Genomic DNA, 11,295 nt, shown 5'->3' with positions numbered 1-11,295 from the left:
CAAATGGTGGCAGAAAGGAAATAAGATTGGCCGTGAATATATTTAGGCTGGAAATTAAAAGATTGCTTCAGACTACTTGTAAGTGTAGTGTATTCAGTGTAACTGATAGAGTTTTCTAAACTGGAAGAATTGGAGGGAGAAGTAACATAAATTACCATTTAGCTTGAAAAGCTCAAGAAAGGGATTGTACACTAAGCAGAAGAATTTCTTCAGACTCAGGTAGATGGCAGTAGTCCTTGAATGTTCAGTCCACCTGTGGGCTGTGATTCCCTGGGGTTATGGGATTAGTGGCCTGATTACCCAGGTGGTCCCAGTTTGCCCTGCTGTTATGAACAGCCTTCCAGGACTCAATTCACACAGACTGGTGGAAATTTGCATAGATATAACTGTGCTAGCACATGTACAAGGATGTTAAATGCAAAATGTTGTGCTTACATGGGTGGTGAAGCCTATGTCTCCTATTGGGGAGAGTGAGGACAGCTTGCTCTGTGCTTTCTTGGGATCGTGTTCAAGGGCACAATTGTTTGGGTAGGGGTTGCAACTAATAAGGTAAGAGATTGGCTAATAATTCCATCAACTAATGAAATGCTTCTACTGTTTAACTAGCATGGCAGCTTTCTGCTGTGTGATTCTGCTAGGGACTATTGTAATAGCAATGATGGGATGGAAGGGATTGTGCTGTTCTTTGCTCTTTCTACTTTTGAAGAGGAAAGGGAGGTTGGGATTTGTCTAGTCAGGGAAGACAATTGTTGCTCCCTATGTATAAGTAAATCTGGATATGTTGATGTAGCATATGGTAGCCTGGAAGAATGTCTGAGTAAATGAACGCTGTTAACAGACCAAAGTTATGTTTCTGTCAAAGAATAGGCTTAGCTGTGTCTTGCACTTCCAGTTCTATAGCAGCAATCTATTCTTTAAATGTGTTCCTTGCTTTCCTGTGATGTGACATAAAAATGTTATGTCTTCAATCCACCTATAGAGCATGGATGCCCAGCCTGTATTGCATTGGCTCTACCAAGTATTTTACTAGTTTATCCATCACGTGGCCTTCTTCACATTGTTCCCTTTCCTCCATGCCCTTCAGCTCTTCCATGTTATATGGTATTGGTGTTCCTCGGAGATATCCATGCCTGGCTATGCAGCAGGAATGCCTATGATATGATATTGAAGGTATAAAGTCATGTATGCTTATCACAATACTAGGTGCCCGCATATTCTTACGATGAGGGCCATGTTCCATAGGCAGCTTCTAACTGTATGCAAGGTTACATTTAGGTAAAGTCCTACTGTCTTAGAGGAATGCTTGTATTTTTGTGGTCACTTGGTCAGTCCACACGTGATGATGGTAAGGTTCCCTTTTCCATTCTTTACATTACCTTTAACATGTTAAACTCCACTCTAGAGGAAGGTTTTAAAGCTTTTAAGTAAACAGAAACAAGCAAACAACAACAACAACAAAAAAAAAACCCCAAAGACTTAAGGGTACCAAAAGTATCCTTTCGTCAGAAAAGTTGGACTTGTGCTTTGTGCTATAAACTCACTGGGATCAGCACTGCATTCTAATACATAATACTGTTCCCTTTCATGGAAAGTAGTGTGCCAGCATATGAATGTCAGCCACTGAAGCACACACAGGTTAATTCCAAAGAGCAAAACATTTTTTTTCCCTTAACCAAAATAACTCTGTGTACCTGATTTTTTTCAGAAATGTCAATTGAAAAGAGATGTGCCTCACCAGAGACTCCTACATGGCTTGCTATTGGTCCAGCATGCATGGTGAAGGTTATTACAAAAAGATTTCCACTTTGGAAGAATCAGCTTTCAAAGATTTGAGAAATGAGTCTTCAATTATTAATAATAAAATCTTTGGTTGCTGAATCTCTTTCTCAAAGCATGTCTAAGTTCCCTAATCCACCTAGGTAGTAATGTGAGATTTGCAAAGCAAGCACTGTATTTGACCTAATGTGCACCTGGAAGCCCTGGAGATATTGCTAACATGGGTTCTATAGCTTCGCTACTATGAATAGTTTGTACCGGGTTAAGTTCTCATGTTGTAGATATGAGCTGTCATTTGCAATAGAACATTTCCTGTGTGCCCAACACTATTTGTACTCAAGGGTTTTGCTTTTTACTTTACTGCATATAGGATAAGGTCTGAGAAGTATGCAAGCTTTTTCCCACTAATTAGTTTATTAATACAATCCTCCAATATTTGGGGTGAAATTCTTCATGCTTCCATATCATGACTGTATTTGTTATTATACTGATGTAACAAAAAGGATAATCTCTCTACTTTGTCTATTGTAAAAATGTCCATTTTTTTTACAGAAGATTTTCCTTGGCCCTTCTTAGGAGAGAATACTGAATGTGTGTTTGTGGATAGTTGCAACTCTCTGTGTGCTCCTGTTTCCCTGGTGTGCTGCAGCATATAAAGTACAGCTGGTCTCTGCTTTCAGAATCTCAGTTTTTAGTTAAACCAGTTGCTTAACTTTTTGTCTAAGAGTTGTTTTTTTTTCAGATGAAAAATTGCAGGAGTACTTGCAGATACAGGCTCATGGGTGTCCCTAGACACTGCAGCAGTGACTTAAGGAAATCCCTTTTGGGTACCAGTTTTCACCTTAATTTCACGTGCTTGATGCCTTCGTGCCAAGTCTGGGGAAGACTGCTTAGACTTCAGAGATTTTTATTTTCTTTCTCCTCTAAATGAAGAATGTGATCTCTTATGGGAGGGGCAAGGGGAGTGAAATGTGGCCATAGGAATGTCCGAAGCCTAACTTCCACGTACCTCAGTTTTCCCATGTGTTATGGCAGAGAAATCATACTCACTGCGCTCCAAGCGTATTATAAAATGAAATTAGTTACTGTTTGTAAAAGGCAGCAGGTTTCTTAGATCAATGCTATCACTGAAGTACAAAGTAATACTACTTCTAGAGGAGGAAAAGGATTGCCTTTTGAGTTGCCATCTGCTCCTGGCCTGTTTCCAATTGCTTCATGGTGAGTAATGTGAAGGCAATTTTTTAGAATCAATTCTGTATCATGTTTTCACAATGACACATGTAGCTCTTGGTCTTAAAGAAGGAGGCACAATCCACCAGTAGTCTGCCTCCTACTGTAAAAGTAAATCTGCTCATTTAGAGGAGAGCAATTAGACAGATTCATTGATCTGCTGTAAATATCCTCGCTCTATCGTCACTCCATTCTGGTTCACAGGATGAAGTCTCTCCTTTTTTTTTTTTTTTTTTTCTTTTTTTCTTTTTCTTTTCTTCCTCCCCCCCCCCCCCCCCTTTAATATGGCATTTTCTAAATGATCTCATCCCTGAAGCATGGGTGAAATAAAGGTCAGTTCAAATGCTTCCCAAACAATAACCAGTGTAAGAGAAGCACCAAATCTTTGGGGGGAGGAGAGAGAACCTACAAAGCAATCAATGTGAGACCAGAAATGTCATTTGTCATCTTGGAACAGAGGCCGTTTGGAACATGCTTTTGTGGTAGGCAATTATTCAAACAGAAGCCAAATTCATGCTTAAAGAGCGCCCTCCTCGCCGAAACCCTAACCCTGTGCAGGCCTGGTTTGGCCAATATAAGGGCTATACATAAGCAGTATATTCAGCAAAAATGCTGCTTCGTCAAGGAAGGAGCTGACCTTGCCTGCTATGTGTGAAAGTCCAGGAAGTCTTTCCTTCAGAAGACTAGGGAAATAGAATAGAAAATACCTCTGAAGTGCAAAAGCGCTGATTGTATTAGGGAAAAGTGTGCCATTATGCTATTAAGTTCAGAAAAATACATAGCTAAACCTTGGGCTATAGCTAAGCAGCTGGGCTATTCTCAGCTTTATACATGGTGGGACCTTTGTGGGGATCCCCAGGGCAGCTCCGCTATGCTGCTCTATTATCTACTGCAAGGGTGCCTCAGATCTGTCCTGCTTCTCACCATTCCTGGTCCTAGAGTGTTGCTGAAGATCAGTGTCTGGGCTATGATGTTCTGCTGATGTTCTTTTTTTTTTTCTTCCTGGTTCGTGTGTGATAGAGCACCAGAAGAAAATAATTATGGGTAACTTGATTTTAATAACTTTAAATACTTGATTTGATAACCAGCCAAATAAACCACCCCTCTAAAACTCTACCCCTCAAAGAATGCTACAAGTCACACTTAGGATATATGCAGATTATTGGCATACATTCCATAGTCAAGGAAAGGATGTCTTTTCACAAAGAGCAACCTTCGTCATTTCAGAGGAGAGGAGTTCTCCGTTTCTTCAGAATAGCAGCTAAAAAGGCATCCCATTCTGGTAAGAAGGTATCTCCTTTAATGAAGGATGTATATCGCAAGGAATGACTGTCCTCCATGTTCCTTCTCTGTGACAAAGATATTGTACTTGCCTGTTTCTGAAGGATATGAAGTGAAATTCCATTAGAATTTGCAAATGAGGAAAGGGGCCTACAGTGACCTCTCTGATACATTCTCTGAGTGTGCCTACCAGGTGCATTGGAGTACAAATATTAGGAAAAGATGACAAAGCTGGTCATTTTCTTCTCATAGGCTTATAGTAAAATTAGATCACTCATCCTAAATGCAGAATACTTCAGTTTAACTCTCTCCTCTGCTTTAAATGAGGTTGTCTTTCATAGAACACTTGACTCCTTCACCAGGCTGGCTAATATTCTGGAATGAGACTCTTTCCACCTGTGCTTTTGAAATTGCTTTCTTCAAAATAGTGACTTGAGAAGAGTGTAAAGAGTTAAACTGCTATGTAGTAAACCTTCCTTGCACTGGGAAGTGAAAGTTGTGTCTCTCCAGTCCTAGGAGAGCACTGTAACTGTTTGCAGGTCATTCTCATGCTCTCTCCTTGGCTCATTAAATACTATTCCATGCAAAAAAAGTCATTTACGTAAGATACAATGGCTTCCTATTCCTTGTGTGTAATCTGGTAAGTATGTATATAGATAGAGAAGACTTGTAGGAAACAGGACTTTTGTAAATTACTTCAGCAGAACATGAGTTCCCAAAACTTTGGGTAAGCAGTCTACCTGCCGTTTGCTCTCTTCTGCCAGCTCATTTGTGAGAAAGTTTTGGCTTAATCAGCTAAAGAGAGTTTGTAAAGGCTTACAATTTTATGACAAGGAAGTAATTTAGATGATAATGTAGTGCAGGCTGATTGGCTAAGATGTGAATTTGTTTTCTTTCTTTTTTTTTTTTTTTTTTTGGGTTAAAAATTTTCTCTTGCTAGGAAGGCAAAATGTGACTTCCTCCCTATTCATTTTCTCTATTTCAAATTTTAACCAAGTATTTCCATTTGACTAAAGGATTGCTAGCCTGAAATTACAGGCATTTTGAAAACACAGGAGAGCAGAACATCAGCATTTCTCCTCCTTAAGGAACTATTCTAGCACATACAAGAAAGAGGTATTATTCCTAGATATTTCTAACAATTCCTCTGAAATCTTTTGCAATTCCTCTCAAAAAATGCAGTTGCGTGCTATATGGTAGGCAGCCTGGGAGATGAATGAGATGCACTTACTGTGGGAGACACTAAGAAACAGCCTTGGCTTTAGTTCTGCTTCCCCATCGTACATGTTGTGAAAAGTCACACCGATACCCTATAAGACCATGTTATATAGAGATCCCTGCCATTCTACATCTGAGGATGCTGATATCTGCACAGCTTGGTACATGAGCATGGAGAAGGTCTGATTTGGGGGTCATGCAGCTGGATTACCATGTCTTTTATAAAGGTGAAGTCTAGCTCTGAGCAATGCCTTTCTCATCACATCACTATAGAGTTTTCAGGTGGCATTCATTGGAAGATACTGCTCCAGGACTGGTGAACACATGCTCCTAATAGCTCAAGGCAGAAAGCAAGTCATGGTTTTGAAGATGCGGTGATTTTGTACCCACCCTGCAACCCCTCCGAGCTGTGAAAAGACCATGAAATCATGGTCAAACTAAGTGCACAAAATGTTTTGCCACTGACTTTTATATGGCTGGATTTCCTTCTGAGTCACAGTTCTAGCTGCTCTCTCTTCCTCTGTGGCAAAGCTGTGAATGAGCACTACCTGTTTTGAATAAATCCCAACTTTAAAAAAAAAAAAAAAAAAAAAAAGAGAGAGAATATATAGTGTAGCTTGAACTGCATCTCCTATTGCAATATACTCTTCTATTTTTTTTTCTTCCATCTTGTGTTATCTGGCATGGAAGTTGAAAACTTAGGCATCTGGAAGCCAGTTGTCTTGATCTGGAAAGAGCCAAGCACATTTAAGATGTTAAGTGAAATGACATCTTAAATGTCTCAAAATACCCAGCTTTCTTCATCAGAACTGAGAGAATATGGTAGGATATAGCTATTAATATTGAATTAGTCAATGTGTTAATTGTAGAACTAGGAACAGATGTGTTTTTACAGACTGGTGGGCTAAATGTATTCCTTTTTTTAATGCCGTTTCTGTTCAGATCATCAATGTCTCTTAGAATTCCATTCTCATTTCTACCAACTTGTGTAACTGTTCCGTTTTGTGCAGCCAAGAAAGAACACACATCTTTCACTGGAGCTCAGGCTTCCATCTCAAATTACAGCATGTCCCTGACTATTCAGCCTTTTTCAAAAGCTGTAAATAGAGATATAACTTACCTAGCAACAAAAAGTAGATCTCCATAATGTAGTCTATGAAAACAGCCAGTTTATTCTGCTATGGTTATGCCAAAGCTTTTCTTTTTTTCTCTCTCTCTTAGTATTTACAAAAAATATCCTTTCTATATTCAGCTAAAGTTAAACAGGTTTTTGATAGCAACTGGGCAGAAAAAAAAATAATCTAAACTTCTCAAATTAATGCAGTGAAAGCTTCTGCTAGTCAGGTAAAAGAACTAAGTGAACACTGGAAAAAAATGTAAAGCTTTGAAAATGTCAGTATTCTGGTCAATTCTGAAATAAAATTTCTACACTTTTGCTTGTATAGAAAAGGAGGAATAGCAAAATGTGAAATATTGAATCATTATAATATTTTGAGTCTTTCTAAGCTCTTTTCCATTTTGCCTTTCATTCTGCACCATAAGCAGATAAAATGGGGAGGAAGGGGGAAGATGATGGAGATGGAAAGGAGGGAAAATATTTTTTTCCTACTTCAACATTAAAAGTTATCATTTTTATGGAACTTTTTGGTAAATCTTCAAAGTATTTACCTCAGCTTGAGTGAAAGCAGCAAAAAGAAAAAAAAAATTAATTCATTTTATTCCACATTTAACCTTACTAAAATTATGATGCGTTAGACTTCCTGTCTATTAAAGGTCATAAGCCATGTCTGTGACAAAAGGAACTTATTACCATTTCAAAGACTGGTCAGCATTTTTGCTTATATACTTAGTAGATAATAATGACCAAATGACCATGTTGACCTTTTTTTTTTTTTTTTTTTTTTTTTTTTTNTTTTTTTTTTTGATTGCCTAAGTCTTTTATCAGTGTCTTCATACTGGTTAAGGATGATGCTCAATGTTCACTTTCTCACTTTCATAGAATGCTGTCATGAAGGTGCCTTTGAGAATGAAAGCAGTGGCCAGATTCTGATCTCTGTTCTTCAGATCTTACACTGGTGGGTTTTCATTTCCTAAATCAGTGTAAAAGAAAGGAAGACTGTGCCTGTTCTCAGATTATATATGAAATCTAAGACTGCCTGAAGGAAACATCCTATCTATTGGGTATTTTTCATTACTCAATTTAATCAAAATTCTTAAAAATGACCTTTCTTTTTCTTTCCCCCCCCCACATGCAGATAACTGAATTGTAAAGCTTAGCATCCTTTGCATAAGTTTCAAAATAGGAAATTCAGCCTGCAGAGCTCAAGTCTCAGTGCAAAGCCCACTGTACTTGAACTTTTAGCAGCTGCTTATTAGGAGTCATGTCCTAAATTCAGTGCTAACTGCAAATAGAATTCCAATATTCTGCTTATATTAAGGTTTCTGAAGCCATAGCACACACAGAAAAAAAATAAGTTTCTGTTAATGAAAACTTTTAAGGGGTAAAGAAGGCAAAGGTGGCCTTTCTTCACTTTCTTTCAACACAGTTGTCACCATATCACCAACTACTCTCTACCAACCAGTAGTTGTCTCTACTGGAGTGAGAACTGGGGATAAAAGGAGGGGCAAAGCCCTGCTGCCTTCCGAGGGGGCACGCCCCTTTCTTGCCCCTCTGCATGCCCTCAGTTCCCACGAGCACAGCAGGGCCTTTCTGGCATGGGATATGACCTGATCATGTCTCTCATTAGAAATTGGTGGAATGGATCTTAACCTACCCCTACCTTAGCTACTGTAAAGGAGGAGAAAACAGGGGGGAACTTCTGCATGGATGTTCTCTCTTTTGACTGTCCTTGAAGGAAAATAATGTTTACAATGATTATTATTGTCCTCACTACTACTTTTGCAATTTTCCTTGCATCAAATTACCATTTTTCTTTTGTTTGAAGTATTGGTCTATCCTGCAAGTTCTATTATATTCAGGCTCTAATTTTCTCTTTTTTTTTCTCTAGATTTTTTAGCTAAGGGACAAGATACGTATCATAAACAATCCTTCACTGCCATTGCAATGTATTGGTACTATATTTAAGAGTTTTAATGGTACTATTTTTGATAAACAGTTTTATGGCAGTTTTAGTCTTGAACAATACAGCTGTAGTCTAGGAAACTAAACCTATCTTTCCTGGTTTTTATTTGTCAGAGGGATATTTTGTCAGAGGAATATTTTGTCATATTATTTGTCAGAGGGATATTTTCAATGCTCGTGTATATCTATTTCTACTATTTAACCCATTACAGAATGTTACATTTTTGTACTGTTAAGATATGGGCAGCCTCCTACTTTTGGATGCATTAGAAGGAAATGCAGGCATGGACACGTGCTTAACAACAATTCGATCAGACACTTTATCACTGCCAAAAGCATTCGTAGAGGAATGCATCAACTATTCTGATTTCCATACAAGCCACTTCACCATCTTCAAAATGTAACATTAATGGCACTCAGTGTACATACTGTAATCCTTTAAAATAATGCACATGGCAGACGGATATGTTCTCATGCATTAATAATTTAAAAGTTAATTTTAGGTACTTACTCAATATGATTAACTGATGGATGGGCAGTCTTATATGGAGAAGCAGTGAGCATGCTTAAAGAAAGAGCATGCTGGAAGACAGCCAGGTGGCTGTCTGGTGGCTCAAAAATACCTGAGCTCTGGGCTGCCTGTCCCGCTCCAGCGTTGTGCGTATCACACCGCCGTTCTATGGGTGGGTTCCATTTTTCCTATGGAGTATATGAAGTATCTTGTTACTTTGGAGTAGCTGAGCATTTAGGGAAGAAGCAGCATGTTTTGGGAGCCAGAGATTCCTGACGTGCAGCTCTGCTGCTGCCTTGCTCCCTCGTGCTGGTCAAGTTATATAACTTCTCTCCTTTCACTTTTTTTTGAGGACACCGTGTGTGTGGCTTATTTTGTTAACGCCGGCCTGTAAGATGATAGTCTACAAGGGAAATGCTATGGATGACAAAGTATAACGGTTTCATTATGAGGCTAAGGAATGTGCTGGGGCAAATAGCATGAACCATGATGTGTGCGAGGCATGTGGCGAATGCCTCGGTCCGGCCCAAGGCAGCGGGCTCTACAAAAGAAGAGGGAAAAGTCTTCTGGATGCTTCACTTGCATAAACATAGACCAGACGTGTGCACGTGTGTAGGCAGATGTGCAAGTATGATATAGCCACATGCAATGTTGATCATGAAAAAGCACTTCAGGCAGTAACAGCAGGCACAGTGGTCCAGTTACTTACCTGATGGGTGTGGAGATCAATAAGCATAAGAGAAGTTTAAGAGAGGATCTATCAACATGTAAAAATATCTGAGGGGAGAAAGTAGGGAGGATAGGGCCAAACTCTTCTCTGTGGTGGCCAGTGATAGGACAAGAGTAGAAACCGAAACACAGGAAGTTCAATCTTCATTATGAGGAACAACTTCTTCACTGTGAGTGTGAGACCTAGTCCTGGAACAGGCTTCCCAGAGAGGTTTTGGAATCTCCTTCTCTGGACATCTTCAAAATATGCCTGGATGTGACCCTGTGCTATGTGTTCTAGGTGTCCCTGCTTGAGCAAGGGGAGGTTGGACTAGATGATGTCTAGAGGTCCCTTCCTACCTCAACCATTCTGTGATTCTGTGATATCTTGGGCAAAAATATGCTATTGTCACCTTCACGGGACAGAAAAGTGGGGGGCAGGTCCTTCAGCGGGAGTGGGGAGGGAGGCAGCTGCCCCCTTGCGTAGGAGGGCAGTGCTGTTGTGGGTGAGGCTGCTGTGGGAGCGGGATGCTGCAGCCTGCACTTCCCATGCCACTGGCCCTGCGATGAGTGGTGGCAGAGCCAACAGAATTGGACTGTGGCCTGCAAGTGCAATGCTCATTCCAGCCTCTTCCTGGGAATGATTCCTGGTATGTGCCACTTGGTTTGGGTGGGTGGGAAAATCCCCCCGGGAATACCACGGATTAGGCCAGGCTCTGGTCATGGGGACTTCCCCAGGCAGGAGGGGGAAGAGGGGCTTCCTCACAGAGGAGCGTCACCGAACAGGGTGAGCGCCGCGGGCAGGGCAGGGGCCGGTGCGAGCGGTGCTGACAGGCTGGAGAGGAGAGCTCAGCGCCGCACGCAGCCGAGGTGACAGAGCGCAGAGCAGCTGCTGGGGAGGCCGGAGGGCGCTGGGGTGAGGAGGGCGCGTGGCGTGAGCCCCCGAGAGGCGCGAGCCCCCGAGAGGTGCGAGCCCCCCAGGCCTCTGAGCGAGCGAGCGGGGAGGTTGTCCGAGGAGCCGGGCAGGGAGAGCGCAAGGTGAGAACAGGGCGCGCGAGCGGAGCCGGGTGGGAGACAAGGGGGCAGCGAGAGGGAGGGCTGATAACACACATGTTGTGCCTCGAAATACAGCAGAGACCCAAGTGCGGAGAGCAAGAAGAAGGAGCACAACGGCGGTGTCAGGTTACACCGCGACGGGCACTCGGGTGAGTTCAGGCGCGCTGCTCCTGTTAGCTTATGCCAATATTTACATAGCGCAACCTTGCAGGGAAAAGCACTAGGAATTTTCCTGCTTCTCCCTGGGTCTGATTTCCTCTCCTAGCGCTGGCCGTTTCTTCCGTGAGGGCTCTCCCTGGAGCCTGCCTCGGCGGTGCGCAGAGAGCCCTGCTCGGGGGCAGGGGCAGCGCGGAGCCCGCGGTGCAGCGGCGAGGGCGGCCGCGCCGCGGAGCGCGGCTGGATGGAGATGGGTTTGCTTTATTTTGGCATCCGG

The 11,295-nt window shown here is 41.7% G+C and overlaps 1 protein-coding gene across 2 annotated transcripts in view; it reads left to right on the top strand.

The window, feature by feature from the left end:
• Window positions 1-491: 491 nt before the first annotated feature.
• GRB10 (growth factor receptor bound protein 10) overlaps window positions 492-11,295 on the top strand; it is a 152,335-nt gene continuing 141,531 nt past the window's right edge. For both annotated transcript variants that reach the window (XM_026046329.1, XM_026046328.1), the window contains exon 1: window positions 492-549. The gene's annotated coding sequence lies outside the window, so the exon portion shown is untranslated. The remainder of the gene's footprint in view (window positions 550-11,295) is intronic.

Source organism: Nothoprocta perdicaria, unplaced genomic scaffold, assembly GCF_003342845.1.
Source record: "Nothoprocta perdicaria isolate Ctin4 unplaced genomic scaffold, notPer1 scaffold_433, whole genome shotgun sequence".
Lineage (NCBI taxonomy): Eukaryota > Metazoa > Chordata > Aves > Tinamiformes > Tinamidae > Nothoprocta > Nothoprocta perdicaria.
This window is presented reverse-complemented; position numbering and strand designations above follow the sequence as displayed.